The 23,964-nt window shown below is 36.0% G+C and overlaps 1 protein-coding gene across 24 annotated transcripts in view; it reads right to left on the bottom strand.

Annotated features, from left to right (window-relative positions):
- The window catches only part of LOC105149352 (adenosine receptor A3), a 457,094-nt gene that overhangs the window by 415,589 nt on the left and 17,541 nt on the right, over positions 1-23,964 (bottom strand). The gene's annotated exons all lie outside the window — the stretch shown is intronic.

The following is a 23,964-nucleotide window of genomic DNA, read 5'->3' as shown; positions in this document are numbered from 1 at the left end:
AATTACAAAAAATATATTTCTAGCAATAAACATCGGTGTTCCGAACATATAGTGTTGAAAAAAGTAATTGGCTAACATTTTTTCGCTTTATGTTTAACTTGCAGATTTTTATCTAAAATCCAATTGGATTGTACATATGTCTCGGAATGAATGTAAACTCATAAAAATGGGACTTATTCGCTTCGAGAGTAATCCAAAGCGTTTCGGTCAAAGACAGATTAAAAATCGGCATCGTGCAAATGCACGTCGCGTATTCCGGTATTAATGTCGTATTACCTCGTTACAGCGGCACGTTGATAACGATTATTTACGTTTACGGTACACCGGTGTACGTCGCGCGCTTGGCGCGCCCGAATTTACGGCCTTTAGTCCCCGCGTCGTATCAGCGGATTTGCACAGATTTACCGCCCGCCAAGATTTAGCCAAATTGAGTCCCTTTCCAGTACTTCCTACGGAATATAACGTTTTGCTTGGCGGAGCGAAAAGGATACATTGGCATGCTGTATGTACATATCAGACTATATTAATCATTTATCTAAATGGGCAATCTTTCAGCATATCATTCTTTCATATAAAATAATTTATTATTATTTACTTATTAGAAATTTATTTTATTTAAATAAGATAAATTTATATTAAAATATTAAATCTGTCATTTATGTCACATCAGTAAATATATAAATTATTTTATAACTTAAATCTGTGTACAAATGTGTATATATATATATATATATTATTAAACTGCACTAAAAAAAACGATTGGTTGCTGCAACAATATAGATAGTAAAATATGGTATAGCATTTTTATATGATTGCAGCAATCAGTTTTTGTTTGTAGCAGCAAATTTTTAGTTGCGTTAGCCTATCGAAATCATATACTGACATTACGTATAGGCTAACGGAATTAAAAATTTACTGCTACAAAATATTTTATATTGTATTTTTTATATTGTACATTTTACTAAATTGTTCTAAATTGTTGCAGCAACTAATCTTTTCTTTCAGTGTATATATTAATAAATAAATTATTTTAATCGTAAAATATACTGCTAATTTTCATTTAATTAAGATTTGGTTTGTAATTAATTGCTAATGTATTTATATATTAAATTCTTTATATGTATATATATATTTCAATACAAGATATACATATATACATGATATTACCCAGCTTGCGAATATACAAATATCTAAAGGCATCTCTAGTTTCATAGTATATCTGAAAATAACTGAGATTCAATATTGCGGATGGAATATCTGAAAACTGACATCTTCATGACTTTGCTCAAAGATAAATCAAAGGTTGCGTCTACCGTAGTAGAACGCTGTCCATCCCTATAATGCGGTATCGACATTCGATGGCGCAGCGAAACTTCTCACAGTAATACCATTAACGTAATGTCGTCGTATCTAATACGAATGCGCGTCACTCTCTGTCGAATTTCTCCTATCTGCTTGTCGGCGATCGCTTTATTTAAATACTGAAAGTAACCCAATTCTGTCAGATTAGAGAGACCCATTCCGATTTATTGCAAATTCCATCAACATTTATCGCACGTATGAATAAAATACATTCGTGACTCGCAAGTTCATAAACGTAATTCGAGAAAAATTTATTAAAAATTTATAGTTTGAAAAAAGATTAATTCTTTCATTTTTTTTTATATGTACAAATTATCATAAAAACTCTCAAAAATATTAAGAGCTTGTATTTATATTCTATTTAATGTTTAAAATGTTTATTCTATTTAGATATCTAATATGAGAGAGAAGAATCAACTCGACGTAATCATAGAATGAAAATCAGATAACCGCACCTAACGCGGATCAAACATGATTGTTTGATTTGATCAATATACAGAACGCATTCGTCTGTCATAGACTAGCAATTTGGCCACATTGAACGCCGAATGTGCGATATGAATACCCAACATTATCAAGAGGGATGCATATAACTCTCCATATCTATGTATCGTGAATATTATATTTAACTTATTATGAAAACATAATGATGAGAAAAATAACATAAAATAAGTATAATCTCTCGATAGTAAAGTAGCGATATTTTATTTTATAAACTTTTTATAAATTGTAAGTAAGTAATAATTTAATTTTTCACACAAATTTTAATTTTTTTAAATATATCTTTATAAATATGTTTTAAATATAAATTTCTTTTTAATATATCTTGTATAAATTTTTAAGATATTGTGAAATATGCATGTAAACAAGTAATAAACAAGAGAAATCGTAGCCATAAAGTTACTCGCGCATTTAGCGATACTATTAAGGATAGAAGTAACGACATCAGAAATCATCGGTTATCATGTTCCATTTCTAAACGATGAACAGAGCGACTGCTATTACTAGCACGAAATTATAGCCAATGCCTGTTCTGGCTGAAGCATTACGAGCTCACGCATATTTTAAGATTATCTCACGTTGCGCATAGTAACTGCAACTTTCCAAGTCTCGCCTAGATATACGCGGGACGATAGGCTTATCCGCTTGTGAATAAATTCAGCTATGAGGGGTATCGACGTGCGCTTCCCGTCGTAACGCACCACCGATGAAAGATTCATGAAAAACACCGTGCGACGTGTAATATAACTTATTTATCGCCCGCAAAACTGTACGCAGTAGGTAGCTACGCCACGATGCCTCAGGACTGAATTTCCGCGTGAGCTCCATACGCGACGCCGCACATCCATCAAGTGACGAAGCCGCTGGCAACGGCCTGATTTTCCAAGCTTCCACCGTTATATTAAACTGAGGAAACGTGGACTCTTTATTATCTCATGGAAAAATAAGGGGCTCGATAATGGTACTGTGAGATGCGAGCTGAGTCGACGCGCGTTTCATTCCGTTTGTTTAGAAACGAGAATGGCTTCACGGTTTCCTTAGTAGGAATATTTTACCAGCATGCTTCTATCACGCGAAGGAAAAAGGTTGGGAATACCTCGTACTGGGAAAATACACGTGAAATTTGTGAAACTTGCCTTTAAACGCTTCGAAGCTTCATGAATGTAATATTGTCTGTTTAACATGTAATACGTATAATTACGTGCATAAATTACAATCAGAAATTATAAAATATAATCTCTAAGTTTTGTGAAATGAAATCTCACTCGAAGAGACTGAAAATTTAGTTTATTTTGAAAAAAGAGTGAAAATATGGCTACTCTTGTTCAAGAGATTCACTCTTTTAAAATGAAATTCACTCCAAAAGAGTGAAATCTCAATCCTCTTTTTTGGAGAGTAATACGTAATACTAGGATAGATGGAACCTCACTCCAAAAAAGTCTTGAACAAAAGTGGCCATATTTTCACTCTTTTTTCAAGACAGGCTAAATTTTCAGTCTCTTCGGGATTTCACTCTACGAAATTTAAAGAGTATATTAAATATATCGAAATATATTACAAACAGTAGAGGCTAATTTTATTAACCACATATGTTGCAATTTGCATTTTAAATAATGTATTTTAAAAGGTAATGATGCTTGCATACATATATATGCGATTGAATAACAAAATTGGAAAAAGCTTCATAAAAACATCGCGAGAGATTCATCTAAGTGAGTTTACGCGTAAGAGAGACCCCCCAATTACTCTTCGCTTCTATACACGACTACTATCATCTATCATCTACACATTAATTAGCATATGTGCATCAGTAATTAGCCGTGGGTACCAATCAACTCAGCTAATTAACTGCAGCCATGCACGCACAGGGATTTATGGTGCAGAAATGCAAGGTGATGGTGGCGCATGAATGTTTCTGCGTGTCATCCGTGAAAATTCACGCGTTTCTGCGGGGAATATCAAAATGCGTTTATAATTCAGCGAAATTTTTTGCTTCACTCATAGTCCATCTTTTATTCATGACAATTTAATCAGATATCTTTAATAAAAATTTCAGTTTTTAAAATATTCAAGATTAAGTACTTTTATATTAGATTAAATCTAATTCTGTTTAAACAGAAGAGTTTACTTTGAATTAATTGAGATAAATAAAGTTTTAGAGATTATCTATTTATGAAAGATTAGCATTAAAGTTTAATTTGGCAAACAGTGGAAGTCAGTCGTTTACACTTAAAAATTGATAACTCTGTATAGGAAAAAAATTGTCTCGAAATTAGCCAAATTGCATCGAAATAAACGTACTAATTAGCGATTATTTTGTGCAGTACATACATAGATTCTGTGCACTCACGCACTGTCGCTCGTGTTAACGAGTGTTAAGCTCGAGCGAATATTCGACGAACCGCATGGCGAGCGCGAATTCATGGACGGTGGCGAGAGAAGGGCGCGCGATTATGCCTAAATATTTGCCAGGACAAATACAAATAGGACGCGATAATGGCGCCATCCGAATGTCTTTAACCGGCTCATAAACGCTAGCTAACGGGCCGCGTTAACTTTTACGTCATGACATTATGCTAATCCGCCCGTCGGCATTTTACCGTTATTACCTTAGAGAACGAAGTGCGTTCCCACGTAACGTAATTAACAGCGACCGGCTATTTATCCGACCGTTATGGCACTGGGCGATAAATAACGCGACGTTACCGGCCCTTGCGGATCGATATACATGTGTGTACGAGCGCATATGCTGCCGCCCCATATGCCGTCACGTTCGCAAAATTTCACGCTACGCCCGCCCGCATGCAGATTTTGATTTACGTGCGCGTATCATTTTGCTCTCTGGATTGTTGATAATAGACGGAACGCTTGGAAGCCTCTTAATTTATCGGTCGTTGAACGCCGGACCGACATGTGTATATGGACATGCATATATTCGGACGAGTGCGTATAATGTGTGTATCATTGTTATATATTTTTTTTTGGCAACGACGCCAAAAAATATCGTGGGGATAACGGGGAACAAACGATAATCTTTTTACGTGTTCCAATTCGATGGAAAAATACAAAATAACTACCGTTCAAAATTATGACATATAAATATAACAATGCTTGCATTGTTTCCTAAATGACGTAACGATATACGGTGCTGTTATATTTTTCATTGACATTGTTTGTTACAATTAAATGGAAATTCTTTACTATCTTACATTTTGCAAAATATAATAGACTAGTAAATAATATTGAGATCTATTATAAAAAGCTAATCATTGATCAAGGTGATAACTTTACGATTTCTTCGTTATAACTTGAGATTATATGTTCTCTCTTTGTAATTAAAAGAAGCGTCAATTACAGTTAGATATTAGAATAATAGATATTTCTATACTATGTATTTTAAATATGCATATTTACATTGGAAAATTTGTATTAAATTTAACACAAGATTAATATATTAGAAGATATAGAAAAATTATACTGACACAATCGTTTGTAAACAAACCAGCATAAAAGCATTGTTTTCAATAAAATTAACATTTATAATATATTAAATTAATATATATTTTGTTCATTTATTTTAGAATTTACATTTTAAAACTTATTATTTTTATGTTTCTATTTGTTCACAAATTGTGTTATTTTGACACTAAGAAGTGTTGAACATTAATTTAACACAAAACTATTTAAATAACGTAATCACATTTTGTTAAATTAACATTTGAATATTAAAAAATTTGACACTAAAATATTAATAAGGACTTAAGTGGACTGTTTCCAACACATATACGAAATGTTTTTTACTATGTATCAAATGTATGACGGCGCATAAATTATTTTCGGATGTGTACAACACAATAAAACCGAAATAATAATTTCACAAATTTTAAATTTGCTCATCAATTTTATGCTATGTAAAGAACTTAGGTACACGTCCAGCTTCGAATCCTGACTGAAGTCATACTTTTTGTAACTTAACTTCTTTACAAGTAAGATACCAATAGCCATCAAATTGACAATCAAATTTCATTTGTGAAATTATTTGACACGGTGATATATATCTGAAATAAATTTATTATTTGATGAAATAAATTTAAAATACATATAGAAATATTATTCCATTCTAACTTTGAGCGTAACTGGCGCTACTCTCACTTAGTTTTGATGTATTCATATAAAGCGATCCTGTCTTAAACTTAATATTCTCTCTTTGTGTTATGTATATTCACAACGTTACTTCTTCGCTGAATCACTGAAAATTTATCTTCTTAATCAAATTTAATAACCTAGCTGCTTGTAGTTTATCTACACATTCCGTATGTATAAATAACTGTATTACATTAATAATTAACTCTCTCGTTAATTAATACATACGTCAAATATTATAAAATTTAAAGATACTTCTTTATTAATTATATGAAGAGAAAATTTTAGAAACAACTAAACACTACATTTTTAAACCTATAACAATAGCATATGAAAAAAATTAAATTTCAATTAATATTATATACAAAATAAATTAAAGTATTGTATTATATTTTCGCGTTAAAGTCAGTTACTGATGCACATCTAAAATCCATTTAATTAATGAGATAAACAATAAAATATATAATAATATATTTTATAAACAATAAAATATAAATCAGAAAACTACGTAATATAAGAAAATGCATTAATTATGTAGATGTTATCGCTACAAGATCAACAGTCGAAACCTGTGAGTATCTCTATGTTACGTGTACGGATTCCGATGATCCATCAGGCTGTATTAATCCGCTTATACAGGGCTCGCGCGCAAGTGACTTTTATGTTCTCCGTGAACCATAACATCGACTGCTCGTTATCTATCGGCGCGGTGCACTGAACATCCGATTAATTAGCCCGTGACAAGCACGCATACGTGGACGCGTCATTGCACGGCCAGCCGAGTGGCCGGGGCGCTAACAGGTAGCCGTAGTTCCATCGCGTCGCAAACGCGGAGACAACAATGCTTGCGAGCTTGAGATCTGCATCTCAAACGAGCTCGAAACGATCGTTAGGCCGTTACACTCGCGAACGGAAGGATGATGCGAAGAGGTGGAGGAGAAGGAAGAAGAGGAGAGACGCAGAAAAGGGCCCGCAGGGCGAAGACGAGGACGAGGACGAGGACGAGGACGAGGGCGAGGGCGAGGACGAAAGCAAGCGAGGGAAAGAGTTGTAACGAGGATTCTACGTCAATCGAAAGCGATAAGGCTGCATGCGCCGCACCCGTGGCCTTTAACGAGCATTCGGCCTCAGCCGCTCTCGGCCGGTCCATTCGATGAGTACCTACTACTACGTACTCGTTACTCTATCCCCTTCCGCGTATCCCCTTTCGGTGATTCAGAATATTGACAAGGACCCCGAGAGAGCGAGAAGGAGAGAGACAGAGAGAAGAAGAGGGAGAGAGAGAGAGAGAGAAAGAGAGAGACAGAGAGAATAAGTCGATCCCTTGATGTACACTAATGGCGTCCCTGGCTTCGGGATATACGACGAGCAAGGGGACGGAATCGTATATATGTATTCGCTGGAACAAATGTCGGAGAAAACCGTCCTCTTTCGACGGACTTTCATCCTTTTTGACGGCTCGGTACCTCATGTTATATCTTGTGCTTGCTCTCAAAGCGAATCTGCACATCTACAACAAATCCATTCTCTTCTCTTATCTGTTTTCGCTACGTAAACGCGGTAAAACATTTATATAAATAATCTTTTTTTTTTAAATTATCAAAATTGTCTTCCAAAATATATATTAGAATAAATAATCTATTTTCTATATGCAACTACGATTACAAGTTATACAATTGCGTATATTATTTGATCAAGCATATTCCGCAAGGCAGTTACATTATAATGCAATATAGGATACTCTATCGTATCTTTTTTATGATTTTTTGCGATATCTCCGTGCACGGTTGTTTTGTATCAAATACAGATGTATTTATTTCCCGATATAACTTTGTAGAGATATGAATAGCAAACCAGTCGGAAATAAAGGTGTCTCTCGCAATACGGATCGATAGAGTCAGTAGAAAGATGTACGAAATATGTACAAGGTGTCCGAAATATCGTACGCTTTTTCGGAACATACTATTGCAAATGCTGAATTGCTTGAAACTGATAGATATTGCTATTAATCATTCTCGCAACACACATGTAGCAGATGTATATTTTTATTTATCGTAAATCTTACACTATTTATATAATAGATATGTATTTGAAATATTTTTATTAAAACATAGTATTTGCAAGTGTATTTTATATTTTGTATTTCAGCGGAGCCCCCAAAGTATTACATATTTTGTAATTAAAATCGGAAGATTGAAAGTTTCTTGTACTTTCAAATAATAAGGTTGATTGTCAATCTTAGTATTTAAAATACAAAATACAAAATATTTTTATGTGCTCTACTAAAATACAAAATACAAAATACAATTGTCTTACAAATTCTTTCAAATAAAAGTATTTCAAATATATGCCCAACCCTGATTCTCGTGTATAACAATGGATTAATAATGTAACTATTTTATGTAATTCCAAAAAGAAACTGAGCTCTCTTATAAATTATCTTCTGGTTACGCAGCATTTTAATTATTAGCATTGAGAGAATGAAAATATTTAATAAATTAAGCCACAGGCTTATATCAAATAATCTTCTGTGGATTATATACATCAAACATGAGAACATAGACACAAAGTGAATCATCATATTACGCAGATGTAATCTTTTATTCTTTGTAATTAACAAGACAATGGTTTTTATTATATATTATATAGTAGCAATTCACATCACCACTAAATGCTTTCTACATACATATGTATCAAGAAATATGCATACATATCAAGAAATTAAAATTTATGACACGTTGAAGATAAAGTGGACAAATTCAATTTTCTTGAGCTACAGTCTCCCGTCGTTCTGCATCTGTGCGTCCGCGCACGTGGACAGCTTTTTAATCTTATAAGTGGAAAAAAGCCCCCTCATCTTAACGGCTCATAAAATAACCTGAGATTCTTGAGAGAGCTTCGAGCCAATCCATAATCCGGAACGCACGCACGCCGAAGGCAAGGTATGGTGTATCACGTCAGAATGCGTGCAAGAAAATGAATCGCCGCACGCGAAGTCACCTAATGTCCGCAGCTTATATTGTCGTATATGGAGCACGCGAGCAGATAAACTAATGTAAAAGGTATCTTCAGAATTACATATTAACTTATCGCACGCAAAATTACGTACTATCATGGATTTATAACTGAAAGATTAATACTTTCATAAAAATGTCCTTTCAATCACAAAATCGAGAGATCTTAATATATATACGTACACATACTTTAATTTAATAAATTATAAACATGACAACGTATAATTATATTTTACGTATATTTTAAGTATAATTCAAAAAATGTTCAAGTATTATTAGCTATCAAAATAATTATTTTTTTTCATTTACATCTGTAATTAAGAGAATGTTTTCTGTAATTAGGGGGAAGCGACTTCCTCAATACATTTTCCTCTGTTAAATTAATAGAATAAAATTATTTTCTGGTACTCGCGCTATAATAAATGATAAATATAATAAATCGCAAAAGTAAAAAGTCTCATTAAATAGTTGACTTGGATGTATCGAAACAAATTTACGCCTAATCTAATACTACAATATACAAGCTACGGACATCATCACCCAAGCGACATGCATTCAAAGCAGTGAGGAAAAAAATGCATTTAATGCATTTCCATAATTCTGATCCCATTCACTTTGATGATCTCCTATCTTTTCCAGTTTATTCACTACTAATACTAATCCTCTTTATTACCAATTATTACCAGCCGGAAAATTTCCATGCGACCCGTTCCTCGCCTTTCTTTCTTTCACGCCAGCTTACAGCCACATTTACATTTTACGTTGAGGATTTTAAAGCGCAGCGGGAGGATTGCGCGCGCGTCGCGGGTTGCAAACACCAGCAGGGTGAGATGCGTCCAGGTCGCGCATTAAAAAATTCATTTTTGCCAACGAACGGCGTTAATCTGGTAAATTTCACGGTACCATGGACGGTTGACGAGAAATAGCGCTCGTTAGAAACACAATGGATTTTTGTGTCCTCTCGAGGGACTCGAGGGATGGGGCGAAAACGGGGGAATGGGAGGCAAGGGATGAGGGAAACGTATTCCTGTCGCACGTGTCGAGGGTTCGCGTAGGCGTGAGATGATGCATTTGACTTGAGTCGAGTACGCAACGCGGTCGATTGAACCCGCCGCTCGAACGAGGCAGGTAGTTTAAGTGCTGCATGTTAGCGCATGTTATACCTGTCACCTTACGTTTGTCATCGTTTCTTCACGTTAAAAGCCGGCACATTGTGCGCGCCGGATGTTATAATGGAAGGCGGGGCTCCTCGCAACGCGGAATGGAATCGACGCATATATTTGACAGAATTTTTACGTCGCGATAAAATTCGTGATGTCCAGATATTAAAGTAATACTCGACGTTAAATCCTGTGTTGTACTACGTTCTCGAGTCTAAAGATTCGTAATAAAAAAATCATTTACCAGCAAAAGCTGGATTTGAGACAAAGGGGGCGAAACTAGAATCTGCTTCATTCGCATAAACATCAAATGTTAACAAACAGATTTATAAGTACTGTTAATTAAAAATGATGTACGAAAAAAATTTTTTTTTAATTGGATACATCTATATATAAATTTATATCATTATCTGGTGAAAGTACAAAACACAGCTAGTATATAGGACGGGAAACAAACGTCCATCCGTGATAATCCGTTGTGTCTTGTCGACGTTTTTTCTCAGTGAGTAGATAGAAAATTATATCGCAAGTCGACGTAGCCGAACGCCGTGTTCACGCGATAAATAAACGTCAGAATAGTATTAGGGGCATTACAAAGACACATTGAAATATATGAAGTGAAAAGCACCTAGGATCATTAAACAAAAACCGAGTTGCCGAGCAGCTTTTTAAGTTTCAATATGAAACGTGGGATGGATCTATTTTTCACCGCGTAAATCAATCGCATGAAGGATACAGTAGCTTCTCGAATCGAAAAAAAGTCTCGAAGACTCTCTCCATAGCGGATGTAATAAATTCTCTATTGACGTTGGCGTTGGGCGGCAAGGAAACGCGCCTCTCGAAGAAACACGAATTTTGTACCGCACAGCCTATCCGTCGTCGAGCTGCCTCTCTCGCGGTAGAGTCGCTCAAAAGAGCCAGAGTCCGCTCAATACGGATCGTCGGGACGGAAGTTTCCACGTCGAGAGGTCGCGGTTGAACGACAACGCGTCAGTGGCTCTCTAGAAAGCAACGATAGCGGTAATAGCAGCTAGGTTCTCTCAGTGGGCGGGTAACCATGATACGGAAACGAACGATAATGCACTTTGACTCTAGGAAGGACGACATCCTTATTTTTATCCATCCACGGCGCGAGATAAGATCTTTAAAGGAACCACGCGCCGTCTCTATGTATACAGAGACAACCGTCGAAGTGAAACCTTCCACTGAAGCCTGAGACACACGGTCGACCGGGCGCCGCAGTCAAGGGGCTCTTTCGGCAGCCCTGGCGAATAGAAGCGGTAAATTGTAGTGTGCGCGCATAATAGGATGGCCCTTTCCCGGACACGTGGTCGGCAGAATACTTTCTGGACACCTAACGAATTCCAGTTTCCTGCCACTCGCACGGAAACTTGTAAATCATTTAGACTCTTTCTTTTCCCAAGAATAATATCGCACTGTTATTTGCCTTAACTGTACTTGGTACAGCCTAAAAATTCCAAAAAATTGCTACTAAAATAACCAGTTTTAATATTGTAATATTATCTGAGAATATATATTGAGAATACATTGCTACAAATTCCTCATCTTAAAATTCCATAACTTTTCCCTGTGAATTCCAGATAAAATTTAATGATTTTCCCTGACTTGCAATAATATTTTGAAATCTTTTGTACTTGCCTCCTGATTTGGAAACCATTAAATATTTTGTGAACAAAGAAATTTAACATAGCAATGTAAATTACTATTAATTATTAATGCTGCTGACACTGTTTGCATTTAATTGTAATATTCCAAAATCGCGTAGGTGTGACATATGTACACACATCAAACTTCTTTATATCAAAAAGAAGAAACTAAGAATTTTTATTTTTCAGAAAATTTTGCAAAATTCCCTAAGTTTTCGACGATTTCTCTGATATTTCCCTTTCTAATTTCGTAGCAATTCTGTATTCCATGGAAAAATCTCTTTAGAATAAATGCTTATTAGAAATAAAATACTTCTTATTATAATTATTTCATTATTAGATATGTCTAATTTGAAACGTTATTTGTGCTGACGAGCATGTTAGGTTAAACAATTAGAAGTAATTTAGACGCAGCATCTAGATGAAACTTCTGAAGATTCATATTGTGCACGTGTCACGCTGAATGAAATATTAAAGGAAACCGCTCATTACATATATAAAGCGTCTGGTACAAATGATTTCAGTGTTATGAGAAATATGAACACTTTGCCTATACTTCATTCAAAGACGAATGCACTCGTCATCCGCAAACAACGACGTGTTTCGTCGCGCGCTGGTGTATTAATTATGCTGGAGTACTGCAAACGTAACTATGCTCGCGTACAATTGTTTACTTTGATTCCCACGAAGCTTAATTGGCTCGACGCGCATACCGTCTACCGTCGTAACAAAGACCGACGAGATTACATAAGAAATATTCGTCTCTTATATGAGCGACTAGAAAAATTTAATAAACGTAAAAATGTTGTATTAAAATTTTTTAGATAAAATAAGATTTTATTATTATTTACATCTAGCAAATATTCGCGCTGTAACTTTTGCATTCGATTAAAAAATTATTTAAGGTATAGCATATCAATATAAATTTTTGTATAAAGGTACGAATGTATTAATTGCAAATGTATTTATTATATATACTGTAGTATACCTGCAATATTTTGCGCTGAGTGATTTAATTTCACATTTCGTATATAATAAAATTATAATTACGTTTTTATATCAGCTATGCAATCGGAAACCGATAAACTGAAAATATAATAACACGGTCTAGTACTACATATCCGATAATTAGATGCAAAATATTTTAGGGAAATTCATTATAAAAATCAATTGGTAAGGTAAGAATATAGCTTGGAATATAGTTAATCTTTGATACTTTCAAAGGAATTTCTTTACTTCCTTTATACCGAATTCCACCGATCGTCGCAGACGTAAGCATGATTTATAAGCGGCACAGCCGTTGCAGCGGTCATTAATCCATCGCCGAATGCACGCGAGTAGCGGGTGTGTTTATCGACTTGCTGCCATCGGGGCAGTACGCAAAGGGTGAACCGGAATGGGGTGCGGAAAGAAGGCGGACTCACCCTTGAACGATGTAATTAATCGGCAATCTGTCAACGTAGTTCTCTTCGCGTGTTGGTTTATTTGTGTACGCCCGATAAAATCGGACAACGGCCACGAACAATTGCATTTATCGCTAAATCGACAAGAACACGTGAGTAAACAATAAATTTGCAATGAAGAAATTAATTGTTTGTTGGATTGGGAATTTTAATCGTCGAAATTTTAATCGTTCTCAAACTGTGTCGCATATTGAAATTTTATAAATTATTATCACGTAATTTTTGGAAGAACTTTCCGATTATAACAAAATTTCCGTTAATTATATATATCAAATTATATGTATCAAAATAGATTTTTTTAATTAATTATCATTGTATATATGTTTTTGCAAAATGTTTCCTAAAAAATCTATATTAAAAATGAAAATTTTGAATCTTCTTAATTTTTTTCCTTTACTTTATATATTTATTGTAATTTCAAGTTCATTTTTTTCTTACTTTATAATACTTAATTTTTTGGAATTTAATTTTTTGTAGGTAATAATAAAATATCGGACTGTATATATAAATAATGGCATAGCAAATTATTGTGGTCTTGAAAAACACACGGTTTAATGGCAGTTTTCACCGCATTCTTATTATTTAATACGGATGATGAATTAATGCGGCTGCAGGTAAAAATATTTCAGCCAAGCAATCAAGCGCTGAAATGGAGGTAATTAATGATCACGGACAGAAGCCGCTAATTAGAAAGGTAAGACAAAGGATAAGACTGATTTTTATGATTTATCGTTGTTGACGTGCAGAAGATTGAACGATTGTTGATTTTCTTAAATTACCGAGATGTATACGAACAAAGTAAAATGAAGAAAACATGAAACAATTTCAAGCTCGTAGAAACAGAAAGATACTATATTTAAAATAAGTTATTATATTGGCAACCTCTTTCCTTATTGCTCGAATATTTTCATTGTTATACAGATATAACGTCAATTAATCAAAAAATGACATGAATAAGCAAATAAAACTGTTTATAAAATAGCTTTCAAAGTATTAATAAAATCAGATGTATAAGAAAATAATAAAAACAATTACAATAGTTTTTCTTTATATCGAGAATATTAATAAACAACGTAATAAAAATATAATAAATCAAAATATAAAATCAAAATAGTAACTAAATAAATAATGAGATTGAATGAGTTCTTTTTCATAAAGCGTGTTCTTTTTGCTCGTAGTTCTTCTGTATTCTCGCATAAATGCATATATGAAGTATATTTCCATATCGATTAAACTCTTTTTATTTAATTTTCATATAACGCGAACCATGTCATAATAAAATTCTGCATCGAGTGTTTCTGATATTTAAAAACAGCAGAATGAAGCGAAACACAGGAAACGTTTTTTACCTGTTTGTCCATTCCCGTCTATGCTAGAACCTACATTTCTACAAGTCATTCCGATTCAAATTTCATGCATATGCGACTTTCGCCTCTAGGTGTAAAACAAATCGTAATTTCCGCGACACGTTGGAGCATGTGAAATATATCCGATGTATAAACGTCAAGGATGAAAACTATTTTTACACAAGTTACACGAATTCTTAAAGATCTGTGCCAATAAATTAATGTACAAGTCAACAAATTATATATATATATATATATATATATATATATATATACATAAAATTAATAAATATTTAAGAAATAATATATTATATAATATATTGAAGAATGTATTCTCTTAAATTGAGAACAAAGTATATTAATTTGAAAATTTTTTTTCTAACTTCGACACTTCTATAATATCGGATTATCTTAAGCGCTCTTAAACACCGACGTTGCACAGCATTACGTGGCGATTTCCGCAAACGGCATTTGCGAAATTGAGTTCGGCAAAGCCAAGGGAAGAAGTCGACATGGTCTATAAGCAAAATTGGCCGTTAGGAATTAGATCGCCGTTCAGAGGACCGCCAAGTACGCTGCTTGCCTTCATTGCGGGCGAAGAACCGCAACTGTAGAAAATCGGGGATTATGGCGCAAGAATATAAAATGCAGCAATCTGCGAATGCGCACTCTCGTCCGAACTAACGGCGTCCGTTAAGCCGGTCGCAAATCTAATCCAAATGAAGAGATATGGTTCAGATAGCTTCTTGATTCGTTATGCCGTCGTTACGCGCGCCGTTCCGCTGCATTTTAAATTCTTACGCTACGGACGAGACATAAAGGGAGCCTTATCCCCTTCCTTAGCCTTAACAAACTAGCTCGGACATAAACGGGAGCAGCATCTAAAGTCTCCCCCCTCCCTCCTCCCCTCAACGAATTTATAGGCGACGTCCACCTGCCTCATCAAGGGGCCAGACATAACGCACGAAAGTCTTAACCGCATCAGTTAGCTGCACACACACACTGTGTATGTGTGTGTGTCCTGGTTGTACCGAATACGGACTGCATGAGAATACGGACCACGCGCGTTCATCTTCTAAAGATACTCGCGCGCGCGCGACCGTACATGAATGTATGCATGAGCGCCGCGATCGGGACGTTTTCTACATCCGCGAATTCGGATACCTTTGTGTCACGGCTGAAATATTTGCCGAACACGTGTGCGTTGCGCGAGCGAGAGAGAGAGAGAGAGAGAGAGAGAGAGAGAGAGAGAGAGAGAGAGAGGGAGAGACACCTAAGGATATGAATAAAATATCGCCAGCGAGCGTACGCACGCGGGAATACGCAAAATATCGCGTTACGTAATGCTTAAAGCTTCGTCACGCGCAATCAGTCTACCGGATACGGTACGACTCTTTTCTTCGCGACAAGTGCGTGAAAGGTTCCTGTGTTTGCGGAATATGATTGAGAAATATATTCGTTTGAACTAATATTCGAATAACATTCGGCATTTTAACGGAAAATATTGTTCGTTCTTTTTTTCCCTATAAATATATTTCCGATAAATACGTTTTGCCTTTGTTAAGTCAGTTGGGAAAGTAAATGTCGATTTTCTCTCCTGATATAAATAATATTCGTTTTACTTTTGACACACATAAATCGATTAAGATTAGAGAAATGAAATCCCATTAGCTTCGGGTGACCAGCTTAATATTTTAAAGCATTAAAATTACTGCTCTCTTTTCCGATAAATAAAGTTTCAATTTCTAACTGAATATGATAATTAAAAATACATTTGTGTGTACCTAAATACTAATAGCAATATATAATGTATAAAATATATAAAAAAAATATTTACTTCTAAATATTTACTATCTAAATAATAATTATAATACAAATATTTATGTAATATACTAATAATATTAAATACTTATACTTACATAAATGCTAATAGCAATCATAGTTTTATTTTTACAGACAACACGCATAAAGAAAAAGATATTCACGTCTGTATATAACAGCAAGATAATGAAAAATGTTGATTGCATAAAAAATAAGAACGATGCATATATGCCTCCATTTACTTGATTCGATCCTATCCTTCTATAATGTATAAAGTAGGTACACATCAAGTTCCAAATTACGAAGGAAATACATGATATCGAGTCTTTCCCTCAAACGATGACGATAACTTATAAATTCTTAATTTATGATCGTATTACTATATCGTCTATTATATCTTTCATTATATCGTACTATATCATCTATTATATATAAAAAAGAGAAGGATGACTGACTTTCTCTTGTCAAGTTTAATTCGGTCGCGTTTTTTAAGTGAAAGTAGAGTCCATAAGTGACCTTGATCGGCTGGGTTAAGACACGTATGTGGTGTTCGACACATGGCACCCTTTGACTCTTTTGTCAAAGTTTTGACTGGCATATGCAGACGACATTGTTCTGGAATACAGGAACGGTCCATATAACTCCGGGGGAAAAATGGCCAGGTGATACGTTTGCAAAAATGCATCTGAAGGGAAGGGCGTGGCGTACAAAAAACTCCCGCCGGTTAATGAGAGGTGGAAATTAGATAATGAGAATGTACGTTTTTATGAAATGAAGAACGTCCGAACCTTTTATACTGCCATTCCTCCAACGTCCACATTATGAGATATTTTTGCATGGTAAGTTTCGCGATGAATTTTTACGTCACGTAACACAGAACAGCGAATTATTCCCTTACGTAAATATCTAAATGAAGTAAAATACATCTCCGTGAATATATTTCAGTTTTTAATTTCGTAATTATCACCGATTGGAAGTCTAGGAATTTTCGCGAATTAAGGTTTAAAGATGCGGACAAATAAAAAAAAAAGAGACTTGACAGAATTTTAGTTTAATGAATATTTACGAAAGTATTTTGTAATTAAAAAGTTGCAAACAAATGACGGACGTCTCTAAAATTTCCCCTAACGAATAACGTCTAAATTCGTGAAAAAGTATGTCATTAAAACTTAATGTGGCGCGAATGGGACACCTCCAGTGCAAATGTCGAAGCAACACGCGATAAAACACAATATTCGTTCCCTATAAAAAATTAAGGCCGTATGTAACCGTATCGGAGAGTGCCAACAGCGCGCCATAATTGCCTCGTATGGATTTTTCGCAATTTCACCTTGCACCTTGTGATTTTTATTGTATCGTGCTTTGCGTACTTTACGTGCGGATTTCCAGAGGGGTGCACGCATAGAACGCAGGTGCGGGCGCGCACTACTTGCGCATATTAAAAATTTACCTAACGAAGTGGACGCATTTTAATTTCCGGGCAGTGCACTCCGGTCGGCGAGATTAAAAATTTTCGAGCTCTCGCGCAACGGCGTGCGAAACGTGTCGTAATCGTACGAAAAAGAGAAATAAAAATAAAGTTGCGAGAAGGAGGGAGGGGAGGGGAAAGGGAAAATATAGGAACAAGAGGGAGAGAAAACACTGGTGATTCCAATAATGTCGCGTCACCGCACCGTGCCCGGCCGCGTGTTTACCGATTCGGAATCGCGACTTGGATACGTGCATGAATGCATTAGCCGTGCGAAATCGCGATGCGTATAACAAGAGTCCTCTCCAATGCATGCGATGAAAACCAACGACGACTCGTTTGAATATGCATGCGTTGTCGGTTGTGCAATATCCGAACGATTCCGGGTACAAGTACGACGAATAGTCGTATAACGGGTGGCTCGCGTAAAGCCTGCGATACGACCATGACATCGCGCGACCCCGGCAGTATGAGTCAATGATTCGAGTAAGTATGTATGCGTTTCGCGTACGAGTTTTATCGACGTCGTGCAGGATACGTGCGTTGTGGTGATTTCAACCGGGACCCGATACGGATACATCGTGCACGCAATATCGAGAGAGCTGCTGGCGTCGTTGGAGAAACGGCTATAATACGATTCGTATGCGATGAGCGAGATTGTGTAGTGAGAGGGAGGGGAGAGAGAAACGCGGAGTTCTTTCAAACTAGCGAGCGGAGACTCTTCCCCCCCCCCCTCCTCTCCTCCTCCCTCGACAACGAGGAAGCGCTGCTGTGGAAGAATCTGAAACGCGTACTGCGTGCGTTCGCATGCGGGAGGAAAGCGAGGAAAGGAGGGAAGGAGGGAAGGAAGCAAGAGTTCGTCAAATCCGCCAAGAGTATACATGCCGCTTGCAAAGTTTTGCCGTTCGTCTTCGCGAAACGACTGTTTACAGTAGGATAAAATCCCATACACGCAGCTGGATATCCGCCAAATGTCTTTATTACCGCAATATTGCGCCGGTGAGTCATACTGGGTGTCACACGGTGAACTTTTCCCGAATCGTAATCGCGAAAACGGCCACGGCCACGGCCGCGCGTATCAATGCGGACTTAATATTTCGTTGTATTTATCCTTCGCGAGATAAGAGGTAGGTATATACCGGAAAGGAACCGCGACGACACACCGCGGAACTTATGATGATGAAATACGCGCGGAAGTGCGGTGAGAGGGAGGTGAGGGGGAGGGAGAGCTTTAGCACTCGCATGCAGTCTTGATGCATTTCGAGGGTTGCGCACGATGCCGCAAACGATCGTGCGGTACGATGGTTTATATTTCATAAGGGCCAAAACCCTAGTACCGGTCGTCTACGCCGTACTTCACGTGTAGAATAGCGAAATTATCTGGTAACCTAAGCGCGTAGATAATAAATAGCGACGACGGCCCTTCGCCATTCGTCTATTTTATGGGGGATGAAGTTCCGCAAGCGCAGATTACATACAAAAGAGGTGGTGAATATAAAGTAGATCGATATATTCAACATAAGTTATATTGCAAATACGAAAATAATTACTTTTCTATCGATTAGTAAAGTTAGCGAGATAAAACCTTATACGAAAATAATGACTGTTTTTAGTATATGTATTGCATAGCAATACATATTGCTATTAGTTATATACGTGTATGCGACATAATTTTGTCAAAGATTTAGTTCGGGATAAACCGAATGTACAGCATTATGGCGCAATAATATATATGCAGACTAAGTGGTTTAGACGTAGAGGTTGCAATTACGGCTTATCACCGTCGTGCCATTCTATAAAGGACTATCATCATCGTATATCGCAACGTTCCCCAATCTGAACTAGCCTGACGATATTGACTTCGATAACACGGGCTGTCTCCTATAATCTTAGCTTATGCTAAACCACGGAGCCAGCATTAATCGGGTATCTTCAAAGTTATCACTTCGGATGGTAATTACCATTTACGAGAAGCGTTCACGTGCACACGACAGTGCTGTCACGCGTGTAGCACGTCAACGTACACTAGCCCCGTTCATACGGTTATCGAACGTTCAAGGATTACCAACTAATTATCGCGATGTACTCCGATGGTATTGACGGCGATGAATCAGGTATCGGCAACTTATTACTCGTCGCGGTAATGTTCTGTATTGATCCATCAGCTGTGCAAACCGCACGGCCTGTATTCGATGCGCAAAATCATGTTTACGCACACGCACACCAGTGCATACACACACGGGCATTAAATATGTATTTCAACGTCGTCCAGTGTTTGTCGATAAAATTGCTGGTTCATGAATGCCGGCGAATCACGCGTCGAAGCCTGATCGTGCGCGTATGGAGTATGGAGATGAGTAAATTTTCGGCGCATCGCAAACAATCACCGTGCGCGCCGCTAACTAGCAGAGGCATTCCTCAATCTCGCCAATTTCGCCGAGTTAGATTATACATATTACGAGAGAGATACGTACGTCATCACGATAATTGCAGTCAGTAATCGAATGAATTTTTTTTAAAAAAAAAACCTTTCTCTTATAAACATTTTCATCGCGGATGTTAAAGTCAATCCTATGATTGCGAGATATATTTTAGTTTATATCGAATTTCAGAAACGTATATAAAATAGTCTTTTTCTTGGAAAAGCTTAAATCTAGCTATATATAATTTATACCAGCACTTTTGTTACTTTAAAGATCCTTCAAGCTCGAAAAGTGCAAGTAAATAACGAAATTATTTCTCGCTCAATTGCTAGCTTTTTCTTTATCGTAAGCTTTATTCACCAGGATATTTATCAAAAGTTTTTACATAATGCAATGAGATATGAATAGGATTTATCGTTAGAAAGATGAAATAGTTTTAAACTTTTTTTAGAAAAATACGTTTCAGTAAATATCTAAATATATAGTTCGCGCTTGTATAGCCGGCCATATTTGCTTTTGTTGTTAAACGTGTTTTAGCTGGATTCTCTACCCCATATAATACATAACCGCCACAAAACAAACAGCGTTCACGAATATTACACTCATGAAAATTCATATGCTAATATTACTGCGGGTGGACTTAAGGATATCCACATATGAGAAAACTTAATTATAAAAATAAGACACATGTGCAAAAGTGTCGAATCAAAATGTAATCACAGCTAGAGATAGCCAATAATTAACAACGTAGTTTACAAGTTTTAAAATACTTCACTGCTATTGCTCTAATAATTAGAATAAATCAGCTTTAATCTTAATTAAAGAAATATTTTGTATAAAATTTTTCCGCTCTTGATTTTTTTCTATTGTCAAAAAAAAGGGAGAAGCCATTAGTCAAATTAATCGTCGAATTCATCCGACTCGAAATACACGAAATTATACTTCAATTGCAACATACTATACAACGAGAATGTATGTACAAAAACTTGTTGTCTTAACAATCTACAATTACGGCACGATAATTGAGGACGGGACTCATTGCGCAACAAACTTCGATTACGCGATCGATCGTACTTGTACGCTATAAAAAGAAACACTCGAACAATAATGCGTGTATATACTATATAGGGTACGGGAGATGAGATTGAAAACGCGATTGCAATAAAACTTTACGCCTGAAATCGTTATCGAGAACCTCATCGTTCGATCTCTCCATCTCTCTTGTAGGAAGCCAATTAAGAACAGGTGCCGACAGGTGCAAGCATTCCAAGAACTCGGAATACTCTCTCCCTTTCGGTCTTTCGGCGATATTATCTCTTTTTTTTTCTTTATACTAGACTTTTGTCTTCGGGACAATTAACAACTCAGCGGCTTTTATGATGCGTTTTATCGTCCGACTGACATTCAATGATCCATTCTACGAATGGTACGTACAAGATTCCATAATCCATGGATTAAGATACTTTTTCGACTGGGACACCGTTACCGCCACAAAACCGATCCATTCGCGCGTGCCAAATTCTAAATCCTTTAACTCCATTACGCGGCAAAGTGAATGGCTCTTACTATTTTTCTTGGCAACAATTTCCGCTGAACTCTCTTCTCCGGTCTGATAGGGAAGTTCATTCGGTACATACCTATATGTATCAACGGTAAATTGAGTTCGTCCTGCCTGCCGTATATTTTAAACGTCTGAGCGCATAACGAAATTCGCTTCAGTAAAATTATTAAATATGAATTCTCGACCACGATGGGAACAACGATGGTTGGAAAATCGTAACGATCTTTACGTCATTATCGCGTGCGTGGCGCGCTCGATGTATATCTTTCAATATAATTGAATAATAGTTGTTGCACCTGAACTAAATATAAATTTTAGATTAAAGTTACATAAGTCACATGGATAAAAATCACAAAGGGGTGCAAGTGTTTCTCCTAACACGGAATAAATTACTGAATTATAGATTAGCCGAGTATTATGCAAAATTTCGAAATTAAAATGCAAAATGGGTGAAGAAAGTATTTTTATGAATCATCAAGGATCACGTATAATGAGAGGTAATTTTACTTGCGCTACACCACCGATTTGTGTACGGCGAAAGACGAGCATTAGCCGTATATTTACTGGAACATTTACACTGCAATCGTATATGGTGCACCGGCAATGATTATTTAAGCACTTGCGCCACGTGCGGATACACAATAACCCATTTCGCAAGGTTTAATCTCACTCGTGCATTCTACGTGCAATACGCGGAATTATGCATGCCGTCGACGACGATACGACGATAACTGGGGGGAAGCCGTCTATTGCGAGGCGCGTAGACAAAGTCCGTGTCGAACAATGCGCTTTTGAAATATCGAACGACGCGGCGGTATCTATCAATCGTCGGGACGCCACGAGGCGTGTATGCAGCGTGTATTTGCTATAACGCAGCCGCGATGTACACACGTCGCCGTGATTTAATAACGGAGCGCACTCAACGAACGTCGCACCACGCACGCGGTATCACGCTCGCCCGATCTCGTCAGCGAAATACATTTCTCGAGCCGTCGTACGTCGCGTCGTCGCCGTTGGCTCAATTAAAAATGCGATTGCATTCTCGGATACTCATCGGACGATAAGACGGAATATGATAATTTTGTAGTTTTATCGGACGAATAAAAATAAAATTCAAAAATAAACTCGAGCTCGAAATAACTTTTGTGATTACCCCCCTTTACATATAGAATCGATCAATCATCTCTCTTTCTTTTCTCGAGTGGGAAAAGTACATTAAACAAAAAGAGAGCTACTATAAAGAAATAATTAATTTGTAAAACGCAGAAAAAAAATTTATTCATTCATCGTTATATACATGTATATTCGGATATCTGTACAAATTTTGTACGATTATTCGTTCAAAAAATTCATATTTATTAACTGGAACATAGAGAGAGAGAGAGAGAGAGAGAGAGAGAGAGAGAGAGAGAGAGAGATTCTACATTTTCCTAATTTTTAAATAATGTAATAGTTTAGAATAATTTTATATGTCTTACACTGAGAGAAAAATGATTGGTAACTATAATTATGGTTACTACTGCTATAATAAGAGTAACTATGTGTATAGCAACAAATGTATATAGGTGGCAACCTAAAATGATTGCAATTATATTATTATATGTTATTATAACTACAAAATAGTTGAAATTACCATAAAAATTATAGTCACCTGAATCATTCTCATAATAATTTCAACAATTTTATGGTTATAACTATTGCAGTCATTTTAAAGGTTGCCAACTATATACATTTGTTGCTAAAACTATACACATAGTTACTGTTATTATTATTATTATAGCAGTAATAATTATAATTATAATATATATATATATAGTTATAGTTACAAGTACCAAACATTTTTCTCTCAGGATACAATCTTAATTTTTACAATTTTATTCTATTCTTATTTTTTACAATTTTTATTCTATTCTATAATAAACTAATCTACTATAGTTAAGTTCAAGTATTGCAATTTTTTATATAGCTGAAAATTTTGAAACTTCTCTTAAAACTAATAACGAGAAACTTTAGTGGGTACCAATACTGTTAAATT

This window comes from Acromyrmex echinatior, chromosome 15, assembly GCF_024713525.1.
Source record: "Acromyrmex echinatior isolate Ae372 chromosome 15, ASM2471352v2, whole genome shotgun sequence".
Taxonomy (NCBI): Eukaryota; Metazoa; Arthropoda; class Insecta; order Hymenoptera; family Formicidae; genus Acromyrmex; species Acromyrmex echinatior.
The sequence above is the reverse complement of the archived record's forward strand: the minus strand, read 5'-3'. Positions and strand labels throughout refer to the sequence as shown.